Raw genomic sequence first — 9,612 nt, forward strand, 5'->3', positions numbered from 1 at the left:
GTTAATCTTCGACATAGTTCCGTTCCGCAGCGGCTATCATGCCCTGCTCGGACGAACCGCGTTTGCAAAGTTCAACGCGGTGCCGCACTACGCATACCTCAAGCTCAAGATGCCAGGCCCTCGAGGAGTCATCACGGTCAACGGAAACACTGAACGTTCTCTCCTAACGGAGGAACATACAGCGGCTCTCACGGCAGAAGTACAATGCAGCCTCTTAAGGCAATTCTCGAGTTCGACCGTTGAGCGGCCGGACACAGCTAAGCGCGCCCGGAGTAACCTACAACAAGACCACCTGGCACGTTCAGAGCACGCGTAGTAGTGCGGCCCCAACCCCAGCCCCTGTAAAACGTCAAAACAGGTCCTTCGCGTACACCATTACGCTCTGAAGATACCATGGACATGGGGAGAGGGGCACGACCACGATAAGCCCAGACTGCGGCTCAACCACACCATGGGCTCTCAAGTGTGTCGTTCTTTTTTTTCCTTTTTTTTAACCCACAGGACTCCGTTCGTCAGAGGCCCTGTCCGGCAGCAAACCTGCCGAACTCACAATGCAACAGCCAGGGAAGGATAAAGGCTACAACGAATATCCAGGTGGTCTCCATTACGAGCATTAAATCTGTTTTATACACCACTCCGCAGCCTACCCCGGGAGGGGGACATGTTTAACAGTCCCGTCCCTTGCTTATCGCACTATTTGTATCGTTCTGCATTCATAGCAGCACTTCTTGAATAAAACAATGCAGCACCTTTTTGCTTATACTTGCATTTCTTTTTTATACATATGTTCATTTACGGCATGTTGCATCCGTACACTTTGGTACGGCTAAAATACACCAGGGGCTTATGTTTCCCGCATCATGGTGTGATAAGTCCGAACACTTTCACAAGTGCGGCACCCCGAACTTATAGCACTATATGCATCGGCTCCGAATCATGTCTTAGGTCAATAGTTGGGTTTGCCCGGCTCCCATGTTTTGGTACCTTACGTTCCATTGTATTGGCTAAGGTAGCACTGGGAGAACCACTTCGATTGCGCCCCAGTTGAGCTGGGTTAACGCCTCAGTGGAGAAAGCTAAAACTGACCGTCATGATGAGGCGAGAGCCGGTCGCTGTTCGAGAGGTTTTTTTGCGAGTCCTTAAAGACTTATGCCGCTTAGAGCGAGCAGCCGGATCTTGTCCGGCCCAGGCATGGATAGCGCCCCAAATTTGGCCTTCTGAAGACTAGGGGCTTCGCCGAAATTTAAAATTATAGAATTCTATGGCTAAGTGAGAGTGTTCAAGCATTATAAGTCCGGTTGCCTTGTTCGCTGTGTTGAGCGCCTCCCTAGATGGACCAAAAAATGGGAACAAGAGTGCTCAAGTTTTTCCCGAACACCCCAGCACTCGTGGCATGGGGGCTGAAGCCGACGACTTGCCATCTCTCAGATTTGATAAACAGCCGCACAGAAGGTAATATTTTAAATTAACAAGCGTTGCTTAGCGCATATGAACTAAGTTTTCAGCGCACAGGATAACAAAATGCGAGTCTACTAAACAATTACATCTTTGGAGCACTCCCCCGCAATAGTGCGGGCTCCCTTCAGCACACTCTTATAATACATCTTGGGCGTGCGATGCTCCTTGCCCTCTGGTGGCGGGTCCGTCACAAGCTTCTGGGCATCCATCTTGCCCCAGTGCACCTTTGCGCGGGCAAGGGCCCGACGGGCACCCTCAATACAGGCGGAGTGCTTGATGACTTCAACCCACGGGCACACATCCACCAGCCGCCGCACCAGGCCGAAGTAGCTCCCAGGCATGGCCTCCTTAGGCCACAACCGAACTATGAGGCCCTTCATGGCCTGTTCGGCCGCCTTGTGGAGCTCGACCAGCTGCTTTAGCTGGTCACTAAGGGGCACCGGATGTCCGGCCTCAGCATACTGAGACCAGAAGACCTTCTCCATTGAGCTCCCCTCCTCGGCCCGGTAGAACGCGGCAGCATCGGACACGCTGCAAGGAAGATCTGCGAACGCTCCTGGAGAGCTCCGAATTTGGGTAAGCAACAGGTAATTAACACTCACATGCTTACTTTGCATGAAAAATGCCTTACCCGCTGCTATTTTCTTCACCGCCTCAATCTCCTGGAGGGCCTTGTAGGCTTCGGCCTTAGCGGCTTTGGCACTCTCAAGAGCCGTTGCAAGCTCAGACTCTCGAGTCTTCAAGTCACGCTCTAGGCTCTCATGTTTTTTCATGAGATCCTGGAGCTCTTGCTGTACCTCCGCCACCCGCGCCTCCTGCTTCTCTCGCTCGGTGCGCTCCGCAGCCGCATTGCATTCGGCCGCGACCACCGCCTCTTTCAGGGTCGCCACCTTGTTAGTGGCCCCTGCAATACCCACGTTATCCTTGTCATTCTTTTTGCAACCAAAATCCTTTTCTGTAAGGTACAATTTTAATAAGGTGTTACTCACCTTCCTTGTCCTCGAGCTGCTTCTTGGCACGGCCGAGCTCGTTCTCGGACCGCTCGAGGTTTTCCTTCAAAGTATTGACCTCCGCAGTCAGTGCGGCAGAGGTCAGCAGCGCAGCCTACAATCCCATATTGACATATTTTTATGACTCCTGCGTATATCTTTTTAGATCCTCAGTCCGACTTTTCTTTCCGAACACCGAACCGAGCATCAGGGGCTACTGTCTATGCGGTACCATTTTATACATATCGAAATTCTTACCTCAAAGCCTGTTAGAAGGCTGCTGCAGGCTTCGGTCAGCCCGCTCTTGGCGAGCTGCACCTTCTGAATCACCGCACTCATAACAGTGCGGTGTTCCTCTTCGATGGAGGCGCCATTGGGCGCCTCCAGCAAGCTATCCGGCGCCTCCGGTTGGACGGAGGCTGCCGGCGTCATGGTCTTGCCCTTCTTATGAAGGGGTCGCCCGCCGGACTCCGGAGCCACTGTGGGTTCCGGGGCCGAGTCCGGTGTAAAGTCCGGGAGGTTGTCCTGACACCTCCGGGGCCTCCTCCTCCTGGTGGGTCCCTTCCTGGGATCCCACCTCGGCATCATCCGCGTCAAGGGGGTGTAGGCAGTCGGAAGAGAATCCATATCCGATGCACCTAAGGACCCGCTCGACGAAGCGGGAAGATCATCCTTGGGCGGGCTGCAGGGTTGTATGCGGCATTAGAAAGACATTATGTGGTGAAAAAGAAAAACCTTGAAGTTATTCAGGAGTCCGGATACTTACGATCTCGCCAGGGGCTTGGCCCTTGGAGGCCAGTCCTCGTCGTCATCACTGGCGTTGGCAGAGCAGTCCGGGGGAAGAGTTTTTCCCTTCTTGGACCCTTCGGCCTCCCTTGTTGGGGAGGCCCTCCTTTTCTTCCCTCCCCCCGCTGGGGGAGAGGCTTTCTTCTCCTCCTCGCCTTGGTGGGAGGAGTCAGCCTCGGATTCATCATTCGATAGCACCTGAAAACGGGAACTCTTCCGAGTCCCCGTGGCCTTCTTCTTGGCCTTCTTCTCCGGCACCACGTGAGGGGCTGGAGCCAGCAGCCCCATTAGGCGGGCGTCAGCTGGGTCCTCTGGCAATGGGGCCAGACAGATAGTCCGTTCGGCCTTCGCCAGCCAGTCCTGTCAAAGGTAAAGGGAGTTTAGATCCCACATAGAGTCAAACTATGGAAAACAAGTGGCAAAATCACTTACCTCGTCAGCTAGACGCTGCGAGCGGAATCCGCGATCTTCGGTAGCGGATGCGGGAGCCTCGACGCCCTTGAATAGCACCTTCTAGACATCTTCGTACGTAGTGTCGAAGAGCCCGCTCAGGGTCTGGTGCTGCGCCGGATCGAGCTCCCACATGTTGAAACCCCGTCGTTGGCACGGGAGAATCCGGCGGATGAGCATGACCTGGACTACGTTGACAAGCTTGAGCTTCTTGTCCACCAGCTTTTGGATACAGGCTTGGAGCCCGGTCAGCTCCTCTGAATCGCCCCAGATCCGGCCACTCTCTTTCCAGGAGGTGAGCCATGTAGGGATGTCGGATCTGAATTCAGGGGCCGCTCCCAATCAGGGTCACGCGGCTCGGTGATGTAGAACCACCATGATTGCCACCCCTTAATGGTTTCCATGAAAGTGCCCTCCAGCCACGTAACGTGGGACATCCTGCCCACCATGGCGCCTCCGCACTCTGCTTGGCTGCCCTTCACAACCTTCGGCTTGACACTGAAGGTCTTGAGCCACAAGCCGAAGTGGGGCTGGATGCAGAGGAAGGCCTCGTACACGACGATAAATGCCGAGATGTTGAGGATGAAATTCGGGGTCAGATCATGGAAATCTAGGCCGCAGTAGAACATGAGCCCCGGACAAAGGGATGAAGTGGGAAGCCCAGTCCGCGGAGGAAATGGGGAAGAAATACTACCCTCTCATGGGGCCTGGGGGTGGGGATGAGCTTTCCCTCGTTGGGGAGCCGGTGCGCGATGTCGCTGGACAAATATCCGGTGTCGCGCAGCTTCTGGATCTGCCCCTCCGTGACGGAGGAGGCCATCCACTTGCCTCCCGCTCCGGACATAGTTGGAGAAGGTTGAGGTGAGAAGTGCGGACTTGGGCGCTGGAGCTCGAGTTCGCGGAGATGGATAAGCCAAGGAGGAAGAAGGCGCAGGTAAAAGGGTTGGATCTTTATCCCTTTATACGGGCGGACAAAAACATGTGTCCCCACCAGCCTGGTAAAACTCGCTTATCTCCCAAGCGTCACATTCAATGGCGCAGTTGGGTTACCCATGTCCGTATTGATGGGAATCCCGGAATAAGGGGAACACGATCTCTGCTTCGACAAGACGTGCCAAGGAAACCGCCTCGCTAAATGCGCTGAGGTGATATAATAAAAACAATTCGAGTAAAGGCTTGGTAATGGTGTGACGTCACGCCATAAAATACGTCAGCAGATTGAACTTGTGTAATATTATTCTCTCTATGGTGGTACGTGGAATTTATTTTTGCAGAGCCGGACACTATCCTGGTGTTCACAATCTTCTATAAATTATTCGGAGGAAGAACCCGCCTTGCAATGCCGAAGACAACATGCACGCCGGACTCGTCGTCATTGAAGCCTGGTTCAGGGGCTACTGAGGGAGTTCCGGACTAGGGGTGTCCGGATAGCCGAACTATCATGATCGGCCGGACTCCAAGACTACGAAGATACAAGATTGAAGACTTCGTCCCGTGTCCGGATGGGACTTTCCTTGGCGTGGAAGGCAAGCTTGGTGATACGGATATGTAGATCTCCTACCATTGTAACCGACTCTGTGTAACCCTAGCCCTCTCCGGTGTCTATATAAACCGGATGGCTTTAGTCCATAGGACGAACAACAATCATACCATAGGCTAGCTTCTAGGGTTTAGCCTCCTTGATCTCGTGGTAGATCTACTCTTGTAACACACATCATCAATATTAATCAAGCAGGACGTAGGGTTTTACCTCCATCAAGAGGGCCTGAACCTGGGTAAAACATCGTGTCCCTTGTCTCCTGTTACCATCCGCCTAGACGCACAGTTCGGGACCCCCTACCCGAGATCCGCCGGTTTTGACACCGACAGTGATGATGATGATGCATTTATTGACCCCAAAGCATATATAGAAGAAGGAGAAGGCTAGTAGAGGTGGATGTGGCAGCGGGAGAGGTGGGAAGGCTGCTACTATGCCTTCCTCGGCGCCACCCCCAGCTGATTCACCTGACCACAGGACTGCTCCATATGAGATGGAGCCGGACCCGTCTCGGACCCCGCTTAAGAAATGACATATTTAGCTCTAAAATGACCTATACCTGCCACTTTTTCCTCCAAAATGACATAATAACCTTAATTAGCTCCAAAATGACCTATTTAACCTAGGATAGCTCTAAAATGACATATGCTTAGCACTTTTTCCTCCAAAATTACATAATAACCTTAATTAGCTCCAAAATTACCTATTTAACCCAGGATAGCTCTAAAATGACCTATTCTTAGCATATATTCCTTCAAAATGACTTAATATGCTTAGCTAGCTCAAAAATGACATAATAACTTTAATTAGCTCCAAAATGACCTATTTAACCTAGGATAGCTCTAAAATGACCTATACTTAGCATTTCTTCCTCCAAAATGACTTAATATGCTTAGCTAGCTCCAAAATGACATAATATGCTTAAGAAATGATCTATTTAGCTCCAAAATGCTATAATATGCTTAGCTAGTTCAAAAATGACATAATAAGCAAACTTAGCTCCAAAATGACCTATTTAACCTAGGATAGCTCTAAAATGACCTATACTCAACATTTTTTCCTTCGAAATGACTTCATATGCTTAGCTAGCTCAAAAATGACATAATAACCTTAATTAGCTCCAAAATGACCTACTTAAGCTAGGATAGCTCTAAAATGACCTATACTTAGCATTTTTCCTTCAAAATGACTTAATATGCTTAGCTAGCTCAAAAATGACCTATTTAACCTAGGATAGCTCTAAAATGACCTATACTTAGCGTCTTTTCCGCCAAAATGACGTAATGTGCTTAGTTAGCTCTAGAATGACATAATATGCTTAAGAAATGACATATTTTAGCTCCTAAATGACTTCATATGCTTAGCTAGCTCCAAAATGACATAATAAACTTACTTAGCTCCAAAATGACCTTACTTAGCATTTTTTACACCAAAATGACTTAGTATGCTTAGCTCCAAAATGACCTTACTTAGCATTTTTTTTATACCAAAAATGTCTTAGTATGCTTAGCTAGCTCAAAAATGACATAATAACCATACTTAGCTTCAAAATGACCTATTTTACAGATACAAGTTGCATCATAATAATCTTCACATTTTAGTTGCATCATAATAATCTTCTTCTTCTAGTCTTCTTCTTCTAACTTTCTTCTTTCCCATTTTGCAGATTTGCTTCAGATCACGGAAGCTTGGGTTGATGGAGTGCTTGTCTTTAGCTTTTGTTTTGACTTTGTGAAACTCGCCAGCTATGATGCAACTGTGTAATATTGATGAAACTATGTATATGTATGGATGAAACTTGCTACTATTGGTAACATGTGTTGGGTATGTGTTCACGGATATGTATTGGATATATATGTGTCCATGACTATTGGTAATATGTGTTGAATATGCTATATTGGTCATATATATATGTGTGTGTTTGATTTTCTATAAAAATGAATTGATATAAGAAAAAACAAAATTAAATGGGGCAATATAGGCACTTTGCATTAGCTAGCAGATGGCAAAGAGCTTTGTCATCTGCTGGAAGATGGCAAAGAGGCCACGTGGCAGCTACCCATACAAGCTGGGGAACGCTCGTCTGGCCTATTTGCAGCATTTGCCATCAGCTAGCGGATGGCAAAGAGCCTGCAGCCTTTTCCATCAGCCAGCGGATGGCAATGAGCCTGCAGCCTTTGCCATCAGCCAGCGGATGGCAATGAACCTGCAGCCTTTGCCATCAGCCAGCGGATGGCAAAGAGCCTACAGCCTTTGCCATCCGCCAGCAGATGGGAAATAGCCTGCAGCCTTTGCCATCTGCCAGCCGATGGCAAAGCACACCGTTAGCCTCCTAACGTGGCTAACCCTATTTCTCTGCCGTCCAGAGGCTTTGCCATCTGCCAGCTGATGGCAAAGGCTACGGGCTCTTTGCCATCTGCCAACTGACGGCAAAGAAGCCTTTACCAGACTGTATTCAGCCAGCGCTTTGCCATCCGCTGGATGATGGCAAAGCCCTTTGCCATTTGCCGCCCATGCCTTTGCCATCTGCCATGGCAGATGGCAAATTGCCTGATTCCTGTAGTGATGCCTATATTCATGATCATTGCCTTAGATATTATCATAACTTTGCGCTTTTCTATCAATTTCTCAATAGTAATTTGTTTACCCACCGTATGCTTTCTTCGAGAGAGAAGCCTCTAGTGAAACCTATGGCCCCCGGGTCTATTTTCCATCATATTTATTCAGATCTATAAAATCAAAAATACAAAAAATACTTCATTGAGTTTTATTTACTTTTATTTGTTTTATATCTCTCTATTAGATCTCATTCTTGCAAGTGACCATGAAGGGATTGACAACCCCTTTTTCGCGTTGTGTGCAAGTGTTTGTTAGTTTGTGCAGGTGCATATACTGGGGACTTGCTTGTGCCTCCTACTGGGTTGATACCTTGGTTCTTAGCCGAGGGAAATACTTATCTTTACTTTGCTGCATCACCCTTTCCTCTTCAAGGAAAAAATCAACGCAAGCTCAAGAAGTAGCACAAAGAATTTCTGGTGCTATTGCCAAGGAGGTTATACATCAAGCCTGCCAAGTACCTATATAAACTTCCATCTCTTGCACTTACATTATTTGCCATTTGCCTCTCATTTTCATCTCCCCCACTTCTAAAACATTTTCAGAAAAACACAAAAATATTTGCCTTTTTATTCGCCCTTTTTCCATCTGTCTTTTTGTTTGCTTGTGTGCTGGATCGCTTGATTTGTCACTATGACTCAAGAGAACACTAAGTTGTGTGACTTTTTCAACACTAATAATAATGATTTTATTAGTAGTCCGATTGCTCCCGCCACTAGTGCAGTATCTTATGAAATTAATGCCGCTTTGTTGACTCTTGTTATGGAAGAACAATTTTCCGATAGTCCTAATGAAGATGCTGCTTTCCACCTAAATTGTTTTGCTTTGCTATAATTTGCATTTGCAGGGTGTGTAGGACTACTGCCTCATTCAGATCCTATATCAACAACCCCACCATTATCCATAATTAATTCATATTGGCAATTAAGATTGCATTATCTTAGTCCTAGCTGGTTCTTCAGTTGCTTGGAGGAACTCCATCTCATTATTCACATTGATTTTGTGCATACGACAAGATCATCGACCATCAAAGATTGGTTTAGTAACGATTGTTGATTTGTATCACCGGGGACAATATAGTTGGATCGTCAACGTTAAAATCCACCAAATCGATACTTATCCTCACTCTCATTGAAAGATTGGGTCGCCATCAAAAGACTACCACCTAGACAGTTCCTTCCCTATAACATACACATGAACACCCATCTCATTATCCAGGTCCATGCCTCCCTCTGTCTCTCGAAAAACACACACCTCTCCACATGATGCGTGTCTCTTGGTCTCTCTCCAATTCCATGAAAAAAGGTACACCGCCATTCTCTTCTTCTTGCCACCCCATCTATGTAGTTAGGTCTCCGTGCAATAAACAAGAGTTCATCTCTCTCTCTCTCGACCATCTCTTTCTACCACACATAGTCTAAATTGAAACCAACTACAAATATGAGCTCTGATTACAAAAATCAAATCCACTCCCAAACAGAATATGAAAATAGGGTGAAATCATGCACACAAATGTTTGTTGCGTGCATGAATGTCCATGATATGGATGTACTACTCGTACATCCACATAGACCCATTTCACACAAATTATGGTGCGCATGTGATGTTTGTTGTACTACTCCTGCCATCCTTCCTCCCACACATTCCAACATATTGTGCTACTTGAAATTATATTTTTCTCCTCAGACCATGTGAAACCATGAAAAGGTCTGCCCCCATGGGTACTGTAGCTCGAAGCTCCCATACGAACACAACACCCACCGGAGCATGTAGCCA

The sequence above is a fragment of the Triticum aestivum genome, chromosome 2B, assembly GCF_018294505.1.
Source record: "Triticum aestivum cultivar Chinese Spring chromosome 2B, IWGSC CS RefSeq v2.1, whole genome shotgun sequence".
Classification (NCBI taxonomy): Eukaryota; Viridiplantae; Streptophyta; class Magnoliopsida; order Poales; family Poaceae; genus Triticum; species Triticum aestivum.